Below are 14,320 nucleotides of genomic sequence, written 5' to 3'. Positions count from 1 at the left end.
AGAGGTAGATGAACACCTAGGATACCTGGAGACATGGAAACACTCATGGCAAGAAATCTATCAGTCGAAAACCAAAATGAACATGAGAACTGACTTGCAACGTACCTAAGTGCGTGATCATGAAGGTTACACAATTTCGACCGGAGGTCGGGAGACCAAATGCCAAGACTACACAAGGCACAGTCTGGGTTTTTGGAAGACTGACTGACTGCTGGAATTGTGCAATGCATAGTTCAGTCTATCTGCTAAATGGTGGGATTGCACAATTTGCAATTCCAGTTGGGAAAGACTGCTGGCCTAGGTACAAATTTGTGCAATTTCTTGGGCCAAGTAGCAACTGTCCTCCACAAGTGTGCAAAATAGTCTTGGAGGCCAGTTCTAGGCAATAATGTTCAAATCTAGAGAGGAAGGTGAGCCTTGCTACCCTAGATTGCGTAATACAGCCTTGGTGAAGGCGGAGTCTAGGCGAAGGTTGGCCCGACCCACCGACGGGCAATTGAAAGAAACTAAGACAGTAAATGCATGATGACACTAAGTGATAGCAGAAGTGATTGACAGTGCATGCAAAACATGAATGAAAGATTCAATAAACAGATCAACGTGCATGTGGGTGAGGCAGTTCGCTGGTTGGGCAAACTTTAGTGAAACAGTTTCATGCATGCAATAGCAGTGAGATAGAAATGAAAACTGAAATAGAGCTAGTACAAGCATAAATACATTTAAATGACAACAAGCGTTAAAAGAAATCAAGAAAAGATTACTCACACAAGAGAAAACACAAAAACATACATAAATGCAGCATAAGGCATGGGAAGCGGACTTACCCCAAGATAGCTGAGTTGAATGTATTGACTACTCCTAGATGTGATGTGGGATGTCAAAGTTGCAAGGATGATGTGAGGAATGAGCTTTACAACATCTGGCTGATGATTTTTGATAACATCGAGGTTGTGACATGCATGCCACAAATCTAGGGGAAGCGACACTTGGTGGGAGGTTTCTAAATTGTTCCTTACATGTAACCTCCAAATGCTAAACATAGATCCCTGAGACAAGGGATTCCTTTGCATGTTTCCTTGGGAGAAGTAGCCTATGCATGAAATTTTGTTTTTCTCGATTCGAGAGGGAACCAGTCAACTCGATCGCACATCCAAGAGGATGTTCGACTGCTTGAAGGAAATGCACATTTCTAGCTAGGAGCTAGGTTGACTGCCTAGGAGATTTGCCCAATTTTTGGGCAAAGCAGCTAACTGCTACCTAGATTTGCGCAAATTCTGGTCTGAGTAGCCTTGCTGGGGAAATTTTAACAAATCCTACTGGGAGTGTTGGTAGGAAAGATTGCGCAATCCTGGAGCCAATCAAGTTGCCAAAGAGGATTGTGTAATTTCTAGAGGGAAGGCTAGTTGCCCTCTAGAAATGCGCAATTTTCAAGGGGAAGTTGTGCAGCCTACAGCTGGACCAAGTCTAGGTGGATAGCCTGTGAGGGGAATGGATCAAGTTGTGACCGAAAAGCTGCCTTTGTGCAAGAAAGACACTAAAGCTTGTGAACTTAATGAAGCAAGGCAAGCTACTGTGAAGGTCTAAAGGGAGGCTCCAAAACGAGGCTACAGAAAAATTTTGGAGGGTGGTTGTAGCCGCTACAACACAACATCATTTCTTCAAAATGATTTAATTGATGAAGTAAGTCGTTTAAAACTATATACATCCTCTACAGACCAGCCAACAACCACTATGAGTCATAATAATATAAGTCCTTTGTAGATTATTCACCATAACCAAACATTATTGTAGCCAAAACTAAAATCTGGTCTTGTGGTCTAGCTGCCATACCTATATATCACTAGAACCAAATGAAAGCATTCCCTTCTTAGAATAGCTACTATAGTAAAAAAAAATTATGCCATCTACTTATGTGATGTCACTGTAATGTTTCTTGATCCATTATATAATTATGTTATTATAAAATATATTTATGCCATCTAAAATCATGGTTACCCGATTATGGAGATAACTCACTGTTGAGAATGATCCTGAATGATATAATTGTACTGAACATAGAAGATTCATGACCATTGTAATGATCAAGCCATTTCACAATGATTCTTTAGTTATAGTCAAGTGTGATGCCTCTATTGTATAGTCTATGAGTCTCATGAACCACTTTATAGTTTGAGTATTATGGAATGTGAAATGAAACATTTATAGATCTTAGTACTGACAACAAACTAATGTAATAACAAGTGTGATGCTAAAGTGAGAGCCATATCACAGTGCGAGTTAGGGAACTACATCACTTTGTGGGCCATAGTATGCAGAGATTAGAGATGCCATATAGAACCACATGTGATGCTACATAGATCCACTGTAGAGATAATTATGTCACAGAACCACATATGCAAACCATGGTGTTAATATCAATCCTTAGATGAAGCAATGTGGATCATTAACGAGTCATCAAGAAAATATGAGCGACAAGGTTATGTAATGATCTTGGAGTGAGCCAATAAACATATATGATCCTTATTACTGTAAAATATGAAGCTTCTGTATAATATATCAAGCTAGAGGGTAAGTGAGTTTCAATGCGAGTCACTATCAATTTCATATGTGAACTTCATATCAATTGAGTCACTGTAGTATCAGTGTCACAATGGTATACTACCATTAGCGTTATACTTCGATAAGGGTGAAACTCAACGTCACTGCTATATCATCTTTGCATAGATAAAGTTTTTGTATTAAGGTATCTAGATCATCATCAAAGAATAGGTAACAATATCATTGTTATATTATTCATGTCAAGATCCTTCGCATCACTCTCAAATATTATACCTTCATTTCACTAATGTATCTTAGTATCCTTTGTATTAGTGTTGTATCTCAAATCAACCAGTCAAGGGCTCTCATCCTTTTATATTACTTTGCATCATATTGAAAGGGGTTTTTACTATGTATAAAATTAGGTTCTTAGTATAGTTAATTTACTACTTCAAATTTCATTAGACTAGTGACTTGTATCATTAGATGAAGAAATTGGATCATATATTACAGTCATGTCTTGAAAAATGATTTGCATCCTTTTCTTTTTATACCTTCATAACTTGCATCATTTTTCATTCTTATTACTTATATGCACCTCTAATTCACTAATCTTTTCATCATGCCATATTCCAAGGTACCAAGGTATTGCCCAAACATGTGTATTACAATTTATCATACCTTTGTATACACTTCAAGCTGAAAGGATTTGCATCATGAAGATAATCTTGTTATTGCTTCAAAACTATAACACGAAAATTCAAATCATACTTTTAGACTTAGTATCATTCTTACTGTCATCCTTCACTTGCAGTCAAATAAATCGCATTAACTCAGAGTTCTAGTCTTCATAGAATAGGTATCCACAGATAAGAAATATCTAGCCTTATTTTAAGCCAGCAGAAGTGATCTCCAGGCCTCCTTTTTCCAAACCTTATCTCTGATACCAAATTTTAAAACTCAATACAAATGGATCTTTATTTTGTGAGTGTTCTTGATCTGTGTGTCCATGATACGATAATTTATGGCCTATTTAATGCAGTCTAGGTTCCTCAACTTGTCCTAACGATGAACCACACTAGTTGGTTCGAAAAACATCGACAAATGATTCTCTATGTGATTTTGCTGAAATCATTCTCACAATAAAAGTATGGATCACAGGAGTCTAAACTCTTTAATAATTTCCTTGCACGGAGAAGCCACTGCAAAAAAGGTTCATCATTTCAAAAGGGCACACATGTAGGTCTCGAAGTTGAACTCAAATATAGTGTTTCTAAAGTGTTGCAGGGTTTCCTCGGTTATTCCGGCATTTTCCCAGATTAACCTGTTCATATAGCTGTTGAAGGACCTGCATGCACTATTTAACCGATCGCTCAGAATTGTTCCTCAACTTGTCCTGACGATGAAGCACACCAGTTGGTTCGAAATGCATCGACAAATAATTCTCTATGTGATTTTGCTGAAATCATTCTAACAATCAAAGGATATTGTAGTGGATGAACATAGTGATGTGGATAAAACCAAGTGATTCAATGAACAAATCCTATTCGTGCAAGAAACAAAATAGGGACAGCTGGAAAAGAGTCAGGCCAAGTACAAATCTAGGCATGATAAGAAACGAGTTGATTATGATTTTCACGTGGGAGATCAAGTATGGTTGTATATTTGCAAGGAAAAACTGCAAGGTGAAGGTAAAAAGATAAAACCAATCATGTATGGTCCTTTCAAGTTTGTGGAAAAATTAGTAATGATGTTTTCCGATTAGATTTTCCACCTTACATGAAAATTTATTTTGCTATGAATGTAGAAAACTTGAGGTTGTATGAGCCTCCTATGATCATTAATCAAGAAGAGAATGTTTAGATTCCATCTATATAATATTTTTATCTTGAATACTTAGATGAACTGCAAGAAGATGCCATTCTTGATAAGAGAATAAGAACTTCACACAGAGGCAATGTGGAGTACCTTCATGTGGGGCTTAAAGGTACCAATCCAGGTAAATCATAGTGGATAGAGATCAAGAAAGTGAGGGAGTTGTACGCTCACTTACTCACTAAGTAGAAACAAACTTTTGGTGGTCCAAAAGCTTTTAATGGGAAGGAGTGAGCTAGGGAATCTAGAAAATGCTCAAAAATAGAAGTGCTCAAATTCTCTTGAAACAAGTGCGAAGCCATAGATCTCATCGCATTGATTCCAATGATGTTTGAATCGTGTCACTCTGACACCATATTAGCAAGTTATGGTGTTTTGAAGTTTTCACCAAATAGTAAAAAAAGTCAACGTGCAGGGTTGGCTATGTAGGGTACGAATGTTGGCATGGCAGTCCGTATGCTGACATGGTAGTTAATGGTTGGTGGTATGGATGGGAAGATAGGTCAATCATGGAAGGGCACGTGGTGTTGACATTGGCAGTATAGTATTGAAGTGGCCCAATCAAAGGGCATCACGTGTCCCTATGAAAGGCCGCTAAGTGGCCTTGATTTTCGTGCCAAAATTTATTGGTCAAACGGCCTCTGTAGGATTTGAACCACTAACCTCTCGTCTATGAAATCAATGTCTCACTAACTGGGCTACATTATGGCCTATTAAATGACAAGTAAATGTTTTAATATATTATCGTAATAATTCAATGTTGGCAATAAAACGCCTGACCAGTTTGATGCTTGGTTATATGGAATATATGTGACCGACGATAGGTGTTATGCTAAGGGTTATATGGTGGTCGCATGATTGGAAGCAGGATCGATTGTTGGTGGTAACCGCCAATGGTCGATGACCAAATTGGACTAATGTGCAGATTTCTAAGTGGTTATAATTATTTATTTATTTAATATAATCAATAAATAACACAACCACAAATGCATTTAACTATTCAAACCTATGTCCAACGCCTACACCCATCTAGTTGAGTTATGAACCCATATTGTTGAATCTTTTGTAGAACAGAGCCTTTTTGTAGAGATGTTTAATAGTCCTATGTTGTAAGGGGGGTATTTTTCTCATTTTTAAGCCTTTTTTAGCTTCGAGAGAGCCCCGATGGGGATTTTTGAGCATTTTGAACAACATGGAAGTGTTAGTTTTTTAGTCTGAAGCTGGTAAATTGATGTATTAAGCACTTGCAAAATTAATGAAGCGGTCACCACTGGAAGTTGATCCTGAAAACATAGCCCAAGATAGGTGAACTTCGTTATCAAGTTGTGCCTTGTCTATGCTGTGTTTTTATCCTCTTTGTTTTGTACTTTTTTGCGATTTTACTTTTGTTCATGTATTTTTGCAATTATGAAGTGTTGCACAAAGATACATAAAATAACTTGCAAATTGTTTAATAATACCTTCACTTTTGTATTTTGGATCAAATTTGGTATTAGAGCATGGTTGTGTAAAGGTTTGACTGGATTTGCATGAATCTAAAAAGAAAGGAGCTAAAACCCGTACTTCGCCTAAAAAAAGAATGGCGGCAAAGATCTAATGCAAGCCCTTTAAAGCTTGCACCTATTGTTTCTCAAGAACATGAGTAGATTCTTACAAATTGTTGGCATGGGATGATGCAAGAACAAAACATTTATAAGATTTGAGAGAAATCGACCCACCACTAGACCGATGGTGTACCACCCTCCTCCCATATATACCCAAGTAACCAGCCAACCGGGCTAAACATGTGGCGAGAGGATACTATGAGATGATTCAACCTCCTAGGTGTCCTTAATAAGGAAGTGGAATCGATGGAAACACATCAACATTCCTTCCATATTAGCAACAACACTCCGAGGAGCCATCCCAACCACACAAGTATCATGCCCCTGGGTCCCACTGAGTTTTCAAGCTATTAAACCTCTTGACACTCTCATGCTATTGGCATCCCAAAGTCCATAGAGATCTGGACGCTCCCACAAGCCTGCATGCCTGTGTCCAGGGACTATTTCCAGCAAACCTGTGCTAGAGTCTGTGGGATTTAAGGCACTTTTCAAGCCTAGAATTTTGGCCATTGCCCAGAACTTGTTGTAACTTCTAGAATCCATTAAACACATGATGACAAGACTAATAAACCAAAAACTATCTCAAGGACTAGGCTTGACCATCCCCAACCAAGACTGACATTCAATCAAACACTTGTCATTAGTACAATCCACAAGTCTAGGATACAAGAAAAAGCATGAATGGCCGAAAACTCTTATGAGACATGACAAGAAGGATCACCACCTTCTCCTTAAACTGTTATGATTCCAATTAGGTCTTGCATCCATTATCCTTTCAGTTACAAGTAAATACATGAAATAACCATGACAATAACTAGTCATATAACCATGTTTATAACCAACATAAAACCATGGAAATAACAGAGAGATAACAACCATTAAATCCACATATAAACAAGTACAAAAGAAATAGAACCTTGCTTTAATTAAACATAGGCAAATCTGACAAGGTTCTGGACTTCCATGTACCACCCAACCATAGACATGGTTGAACCAAAATTTTCTTTCAACCAGTCACCCCCATGCAATATTCCAATCATGAATATGGGAAATCATGTATAAAATAATCCAAAAACAACCAAGGGAATCCTGAGGTTAAACCACCTCCACCCTCACCAAACCTTGATCATATCAAAATGGTGTTCCGATTACAAAACCAAACCGAACTTGGAATGTCATCTGTAATCCATCACTATCCTTGAGGAATTTTTCGTCTCCTTGTCTCTCAGGCTTTACCACAATCCAATCCTGGATCACTAGGCCCTAAGCCCAAACACCTCCCTCAGGCTTTACCATTTATCCCACCAAACCGGTCAGGGAATTCTTAGGCCTTTGGGGATGAACCTTGAGACCACCTCCACCGCGGACATCGAAATCCATTTGGCAATTCCAAAGCTCAAGATGAAGATCAACATCCCAACAAACCATGGAATATGGAAAAAAGGCAAGGCTAGGCTGAAAACCATTGTCATAACCTCGGCAAAACCATGCCACCTACAACAAAAGAACCATAAACCGACATGCAAAGCCATGCATGTCAAAACCAGCTAGGAAATCACACAAGCAATATGTTACCTACAAGTATTCCTGCTAAAGTTGCTTGATCCTTACTTTCCTTCCTTGCTCCAAAGCTAGAGTGCTCCAAGAAAATTCTAAGTGTCAAAGAGTGTGAGTGAGAGAGAGAGAATAATGAGGGAGCTCCAAAATTGAACTGACCAAGCTTACACAAACTAAGCCTACATTGACCAAGCTTTCCCACTGATCGTCATAAGCATGTTTATCAATTTGACCTCTATTTTCTTCAATTTCCATTATTTTCCTTCATTTTCCTCCTCACATGCAACCTGTGACCTTTCACCTCCATTTTCTCATATTTTCCTTTATTTTCATAAATAAGTGTGACAAAAATGATTTTTTTCCTTTTCCAATCTCCTTTAGACATAAACACATCTAGTGATGCCCATTAGGATATCTTTTCCCAACATTCAACTTGGACTGAGTGTCCCTTAACTGTGGTCTTGTTTTTCCTTTATTAACTTTTATTACATGGAATTTTCACCAAGGTTGTTACAGAACCCTCCTCCTTGGGGAACATCATCCTCAATGTTAAACCACACCAAGACCTCAGCAAAACCACTGAAAAACAAACATGCTACCCATGGATATTTATAACTTAGCTTGTTGCAGTATTTACAATGAAATACCTTCTCAAAAGCAAAACATTGTGACAACATGACCAGATAACAACCATACTGCTTACTAGAGCTTTATAACATAGTTCATTATGGTATTTATGATAACCACATATACACATATGAATATTTTCTTAACCAACAAATAAAAGGATACGATGTCTGCATCCACACAAGGGAATCAAAAGGCTCGCACCTCCACCCTCAAGGTAATACCAGGATTCACCTCCTTCCCAGGAAGTCTAGAATCCAGTGGCACGGTTAAACTACATCCAATGTCTAGTGCTATAATCTTGCGCCACTTGTCCTCTCAGTGAACAGTTACCGACTCATTATTCCAAGGCGCACTCCCAATGTGCATTTGATTCCATATTGCAATGTTAATGACCAAAACAAATATATCCCCGACCTTCCCTTCTCTTCTACATAATCCCTCGAGCAATTCGGTCACCCCTTTCGTGTAGTCACTCACCTTCCAAGTTCCCCGACATCCCCTGTCTAGGTAAATCCATCCATTGGCAAGGCTTCCTCACATCAGAAAGTCAAACAACCAAGGCATATACCTGTATAAATCCATCATATTGGTCATAGCATGCTCATGTTAATCAATGGACACTATTGGGTACCAATGTCCATGTTAATCAATGGACACTATTGGGTACCAATGTCCCATAATGACCCTTCTCCTGAAGTGCTTTACCAACATATTGTTGCATGTTCCAATTCCTTTTGTCGTTTTTGCTAATGCTTGTAGTCGATTTCAACCACCCAATCGAGCATTTTCATGCTTCAAGTACCAAGCACATAACTTCCATTAGATTAAAACAAATTGAAATAACTTCAAATCATACCTCATTGGTAGCCTGTCAGTGAGGTACACTTGCAATCCTGTTTAATTCCTATCACGACAAGTCAAACTAAAATCTTTGGCCAAATCATCATGTATAGATATATCACATTAGGTTAGCTCAAAACACAACCATCATAGGTCAAATCATAAATCACATGTAACCATCATAAACCAACATCATAATTCACACGCATAATAAAACTGAAATATAATATTAATCAATCCTTAGCTTCTACCTTTGTCCTTATTCCGTACGCACTCCAAATCGGTTTCCACACCCGAAAAACACCCAATGCCTTCTCCTCAACCATGTACGCATACACATAGTGTACATGACACACATACAACCACACACGACATAAAACACCATGTAATACATGCACCTACACCTAGCATACCACACATACACCTACACCCAATGTACAACACAACACAATACATACTCCTACATCCAGTGTACACCACAACACAATACGTACATCTACACCTGACATACAACACGGTACATATATGTACACAAAGTACAACACATTGAATACACATGTCATGATACCACGAATACACCATGCACATACATAATAACACATGTACACAACACAACATGTATGACATGCACATAATATCACATGTACACCATGTACACAGTACCACCTATACACAACACCACTTTCATAACGTGTACACAACATGACATGTACATGGCACCAACTATACAACATGTACACAATGCCACATGTACATTGTACCACCTATACAACGTGTACACAATGCTAGACATACACAGTAGCACATGCATGACATGTACACAACACCACCGGCACACAACACCATATGTACAACATGTACACAACACCACATCCTCACATCACCACTTGTACAATCATGCACACAACACCATAGGTACATAACACCACATGTACAAACAAGCACGCAACACCACATGTACATAGCACTGCATATCCAACATGTACATAACATCATATGTACACAACATTGCATATCCAACATGCACACAACACCATATCCAACATATCTACACAATGTTGCATATCCAACATGTGCATAGCACCATCTATGCCCAACACTGCATATGCAATATTCACACAACATTATTTGTACCACCCTGTACGTAACATTGCATAACAACATGTACACACACTATATATACACAACGCCACATGCGCACAACATCATTGATGCAAAATGTACAACATATACAATATATGGACAACAGTAGTACCACACATCCAAAACCACATTGTCTCTATCAAACAACCTTGCTTCCAGTGTCTCTTTTCCATCCATGCTTATCTTAGCATGTCGCGCATTACATTGTTTTCATTTTGATGATGTATCTCTTAGCATTAGCCTGTCCATAACATAGACATAGACATATTATAGTCACATAATATCAATTCATATCCACATGATACTGACCTCAAAGATCTCCCATGCTACTCTTCCCACTTTATTCCTTATGAACCATGAATCTCTCCATGCCATTCACCTGCATAAGAAATCATTCCTCCACAAGAACGATTCCTAATGACCTTGTCAGACAGTGAAATATATATGTGTGTGTGTGTATAGGTATGTCGTTTTTTGACGAGATCATGATTGTTTTGTGCTAATTATATATATATATATCTATATATATATATATATATATATATATATATATATATATATATATATATATATATATATATATATATATATATATATATATATATATATATATATATATATATAGACACGATCATGATCACAACATAATTACCAGATATCGTAATAGAACTTCCTTTATCCATGCAACACATGTAAAACATCGAGAACAACAATTCCCAACATAGCTAAGACATCTGACGCCTCAAATCTATTTACCTCACCTTTCTTGATTACTTTTCTCGTGATTGTCCCGCCATTGTCCATTTACGCCAATGGACCCAACCAATCCAACTAGATGTTACGCTTGCCTTCATCTACCCTTATACATGCACTGAGCCTCATCCGAACCTTACATCACCTGTTGGGTTTCATTCATCCCTCCTTGGGATGCATTAGCTTTCCTCTTTCCCAACCAATTCCCCAGACCCCAAACATAAAAGGCAAGACAAGAAACAAACAAGAAGAAAACCATGGCAAACCAACAACAATACGACACCACAACCAAAGTGGCATGGCCATGCACAAGATGCAAACAAAACCACAATCAAGCACAACAAATCACCAAAAGACCAAAATCACAAGATTGACAACATACACCATGGCTCAATCCCCATCATTCCTAGTGCTTCCATGGGAAATCTCAACCCGAGCCTTCTTCAAGATTCCATGGCAATTTCTTTTCCATGTAATCCCTTGCATAATACTTCCATCAACACATATCTATCAGTGCTTAAATAAACATAACAATACATTGACTACCTTACATTGTTGTACCAAGCACGTTGTTTGCAATTGAACACATCCACGCCATCTCTCAAGGGACTCTAATTCCCTTGACAGATCCGCCTATAACTAGAGACTAGCTAATATACATGTCAAATGCAAGTTCATAAATCTAACACATATCCTATCCACATAATGTTAGAAAAGATTAAGAAGACTTCCTGTATGAAAAGCACTCATTCGTTTGGAATTAGGGTTTCCAAACATAGCCAAAATAATTCTTTCCTAATTCCTTTCTTTGACCTTTTCCTTACTGCAATTGAGTGTTACTATGGACTGTCACATCACCCAATTGTTAATTATATAAACACATCAACCATTACCTTGTCATGCTAATACCAAGCATGCTTCCTCCACTATTTACACATGTTCCAAATATCAAGACAATCATATCTATCAATTTGAAATCAACCTTTACCAGGACTAGCAATCATGTCATAATCCATAGTCAACTCATAATCTTTAGGTATAATGCTACAACTGTCACCTACTACACTCAAGTACATGTCAACTGCCTCAACACATGTCTGACTAAAACCATCCTAAAAAAAAATCATTTCTTCCTGCAATCTTACAGACACATACTCACATCATTCAATTAATCAAACATTCAAACAACAGGTAGATGGCATAATAGACACCAAACAATCAAACACCAAATAGATGACATAATCAAGAATTCAAGCACCAAGTAGACGACAAATTCATACCTTAATGTATCTTAGGGGAGGCTATCTTGTCTGCACGACCAATCTAGTTAGTACAATATAACTTCCCAACACATCAACTCAAACACAAATAAGATCATGATATCCATAACAGTAACTAACTAACATGTTCACATCATAAACTCATAAACAATTATTATTCACACATAATAATCACATCTTCGCAATCAGTCTAGATTAGTATGACATAATGTCACAACATATTAACTCATACCAGAATGTCATAACCCTAACCATCTGCATAAGCTAATCCAATTTGGCATGATACATATAACATCAAGATCTTATTGTAATAACCCTAATCATCAAGTTATTAGCATATAACAACAACAAGTTACATATCATGTTCATAAACAACATATAACATAATCATTGAGCTAACTACAAGTTAACATATAAGATATTCACCAACGACATATAACATGATCATCAAGTAAAAAAAAAAAAAAAAAAAACAAAACAAAACAAAACAAAACAAAACAAAAAAAACAAAACAAAAACAAAAACAAAAACAAAAACAAAAACAAAAACAAAAAACAAAATCAAAAACAAAAAAAAAATAAAAACAAATAAACAAAAAAAACAAAAAACAAAAAACAAAAAAAAAATAGAACAAAACAAGTTACCATCGTTCATGACTAACACATGTGCATATTACTATACTAATCAACTAGCATCTATCACATATGTGACCATAACATCAATAAGCATGTAACAATCCATCTATAAATACAAATAACGCAAGCATAATAGCAGGTATACGGTACATGCATATGATAGCTACATATGCATGTGTCACATACACTGCACTAGTACTTTATACTAAATTGATTATAAGTGCTAAATACTGTGACACTTCATGGAATAGAAGTTCTACTCATTCATCAATATTGCATAATGTATGGTTAGATCTTAAAAGAGGACTATACATATTATATGTTCCAGATTATTGATAAAATTATATTAATAAATTAATAAAATAAAGGTTAATTATTAATATAAATAATTAATCAAAAAAAGGGTCCAAGTATAAAGTTTATAAATGTTAACAAATATAAATAAAACTTTATATTAAAACAAATATAAATAAAACAAAGTGTTATGTTAAAAATATATATAACGTTATAAATCTAAAGTCATTACTAGGGTTGATCATTTCCACCATAGGAAACTCAGGTAAGCGATTGAAATTGACAGGCATGCAAGAAACCTTAATAGGGATGATGGTTGGAAATTAAGTAAAAGTTGGATTCCATCTCTCTCCTCTCTCCTCTTCCTTCCCTACCTCTCCTTTATCTTGTTCATTTTTCAGATTCTCCCTTTTCATCTTCAGGCTTTATTCCCCCCTTGTTTCTATACATTAATTTTCTTTTACTTCATTTTCTTAACATGAGGACTAAATTTCTAATCTAAATGGTTGACCTAACTTATCCTAAATTTTTAATATTCATCTTGTAAACCTTCAAAATTATCTCAGCCATCCTCCTATATAAAGAAGATAAGTTTTCCTCTAACAAATTATGGTCATATTAATAATAGTCTTAGGTAAAATTTTTAATGAAATCTAAATACTTTAATTTGGATTGTTCCTAAACCTAACTTATCTTGGATTAATCAAACCCTAATAGATTACATTATATAAATTAATTATTTTTAGATAACATGATTATAAAAATTAATATTATTAAATAATCAATTTATAATATGGAAATAAAATATTTATTCATTATTACATAACAACTACTTCCTAACTAAATATTAAACAATTTAATAGATAATATTGTTATTATAGAAATTAATAATATTTTAATTTGAAATATTATCAACTTTATCTTGAAAAAGTCAAACCCTAACAAATTATATTATTAAAATCAATTGTCTTTAGAAAAAATTATTATTATAAAAATTGATATTATTAAATAATATATTTATAATATTGAAATAAAATATTTAATTATCACATAACAACTAGTTTTTTAACTTGATATTAAGCAATATTTCCTCAGTAACAAATTAACCAACGACCAATTTTCAAAGACTAACTCTGGGCAATGATGCATCCATGCTATTTATTCTTTTAGA

This window comes from Pinus tabuliformis, chromosome 9 (genome assembly GCF_031772625.1).
Source record: "Pinus tabuliformis cultivar Carrire ecotype Pingquan chromosome 9, CPIR1, whole genome shotgun sequence".
Taxonomy (NCBI): domain Eukaryota; kingdom Viridiplantae; phylum Streptophyta; class Pinopsida; order Pinales; family Pinaceae; genus Pinus; species Pinus tabuliformis.
The sequence above is the reverse complement of the archived record's forward strand: the minus strand, read 5'-3'. Positions refer to the sequence as shown.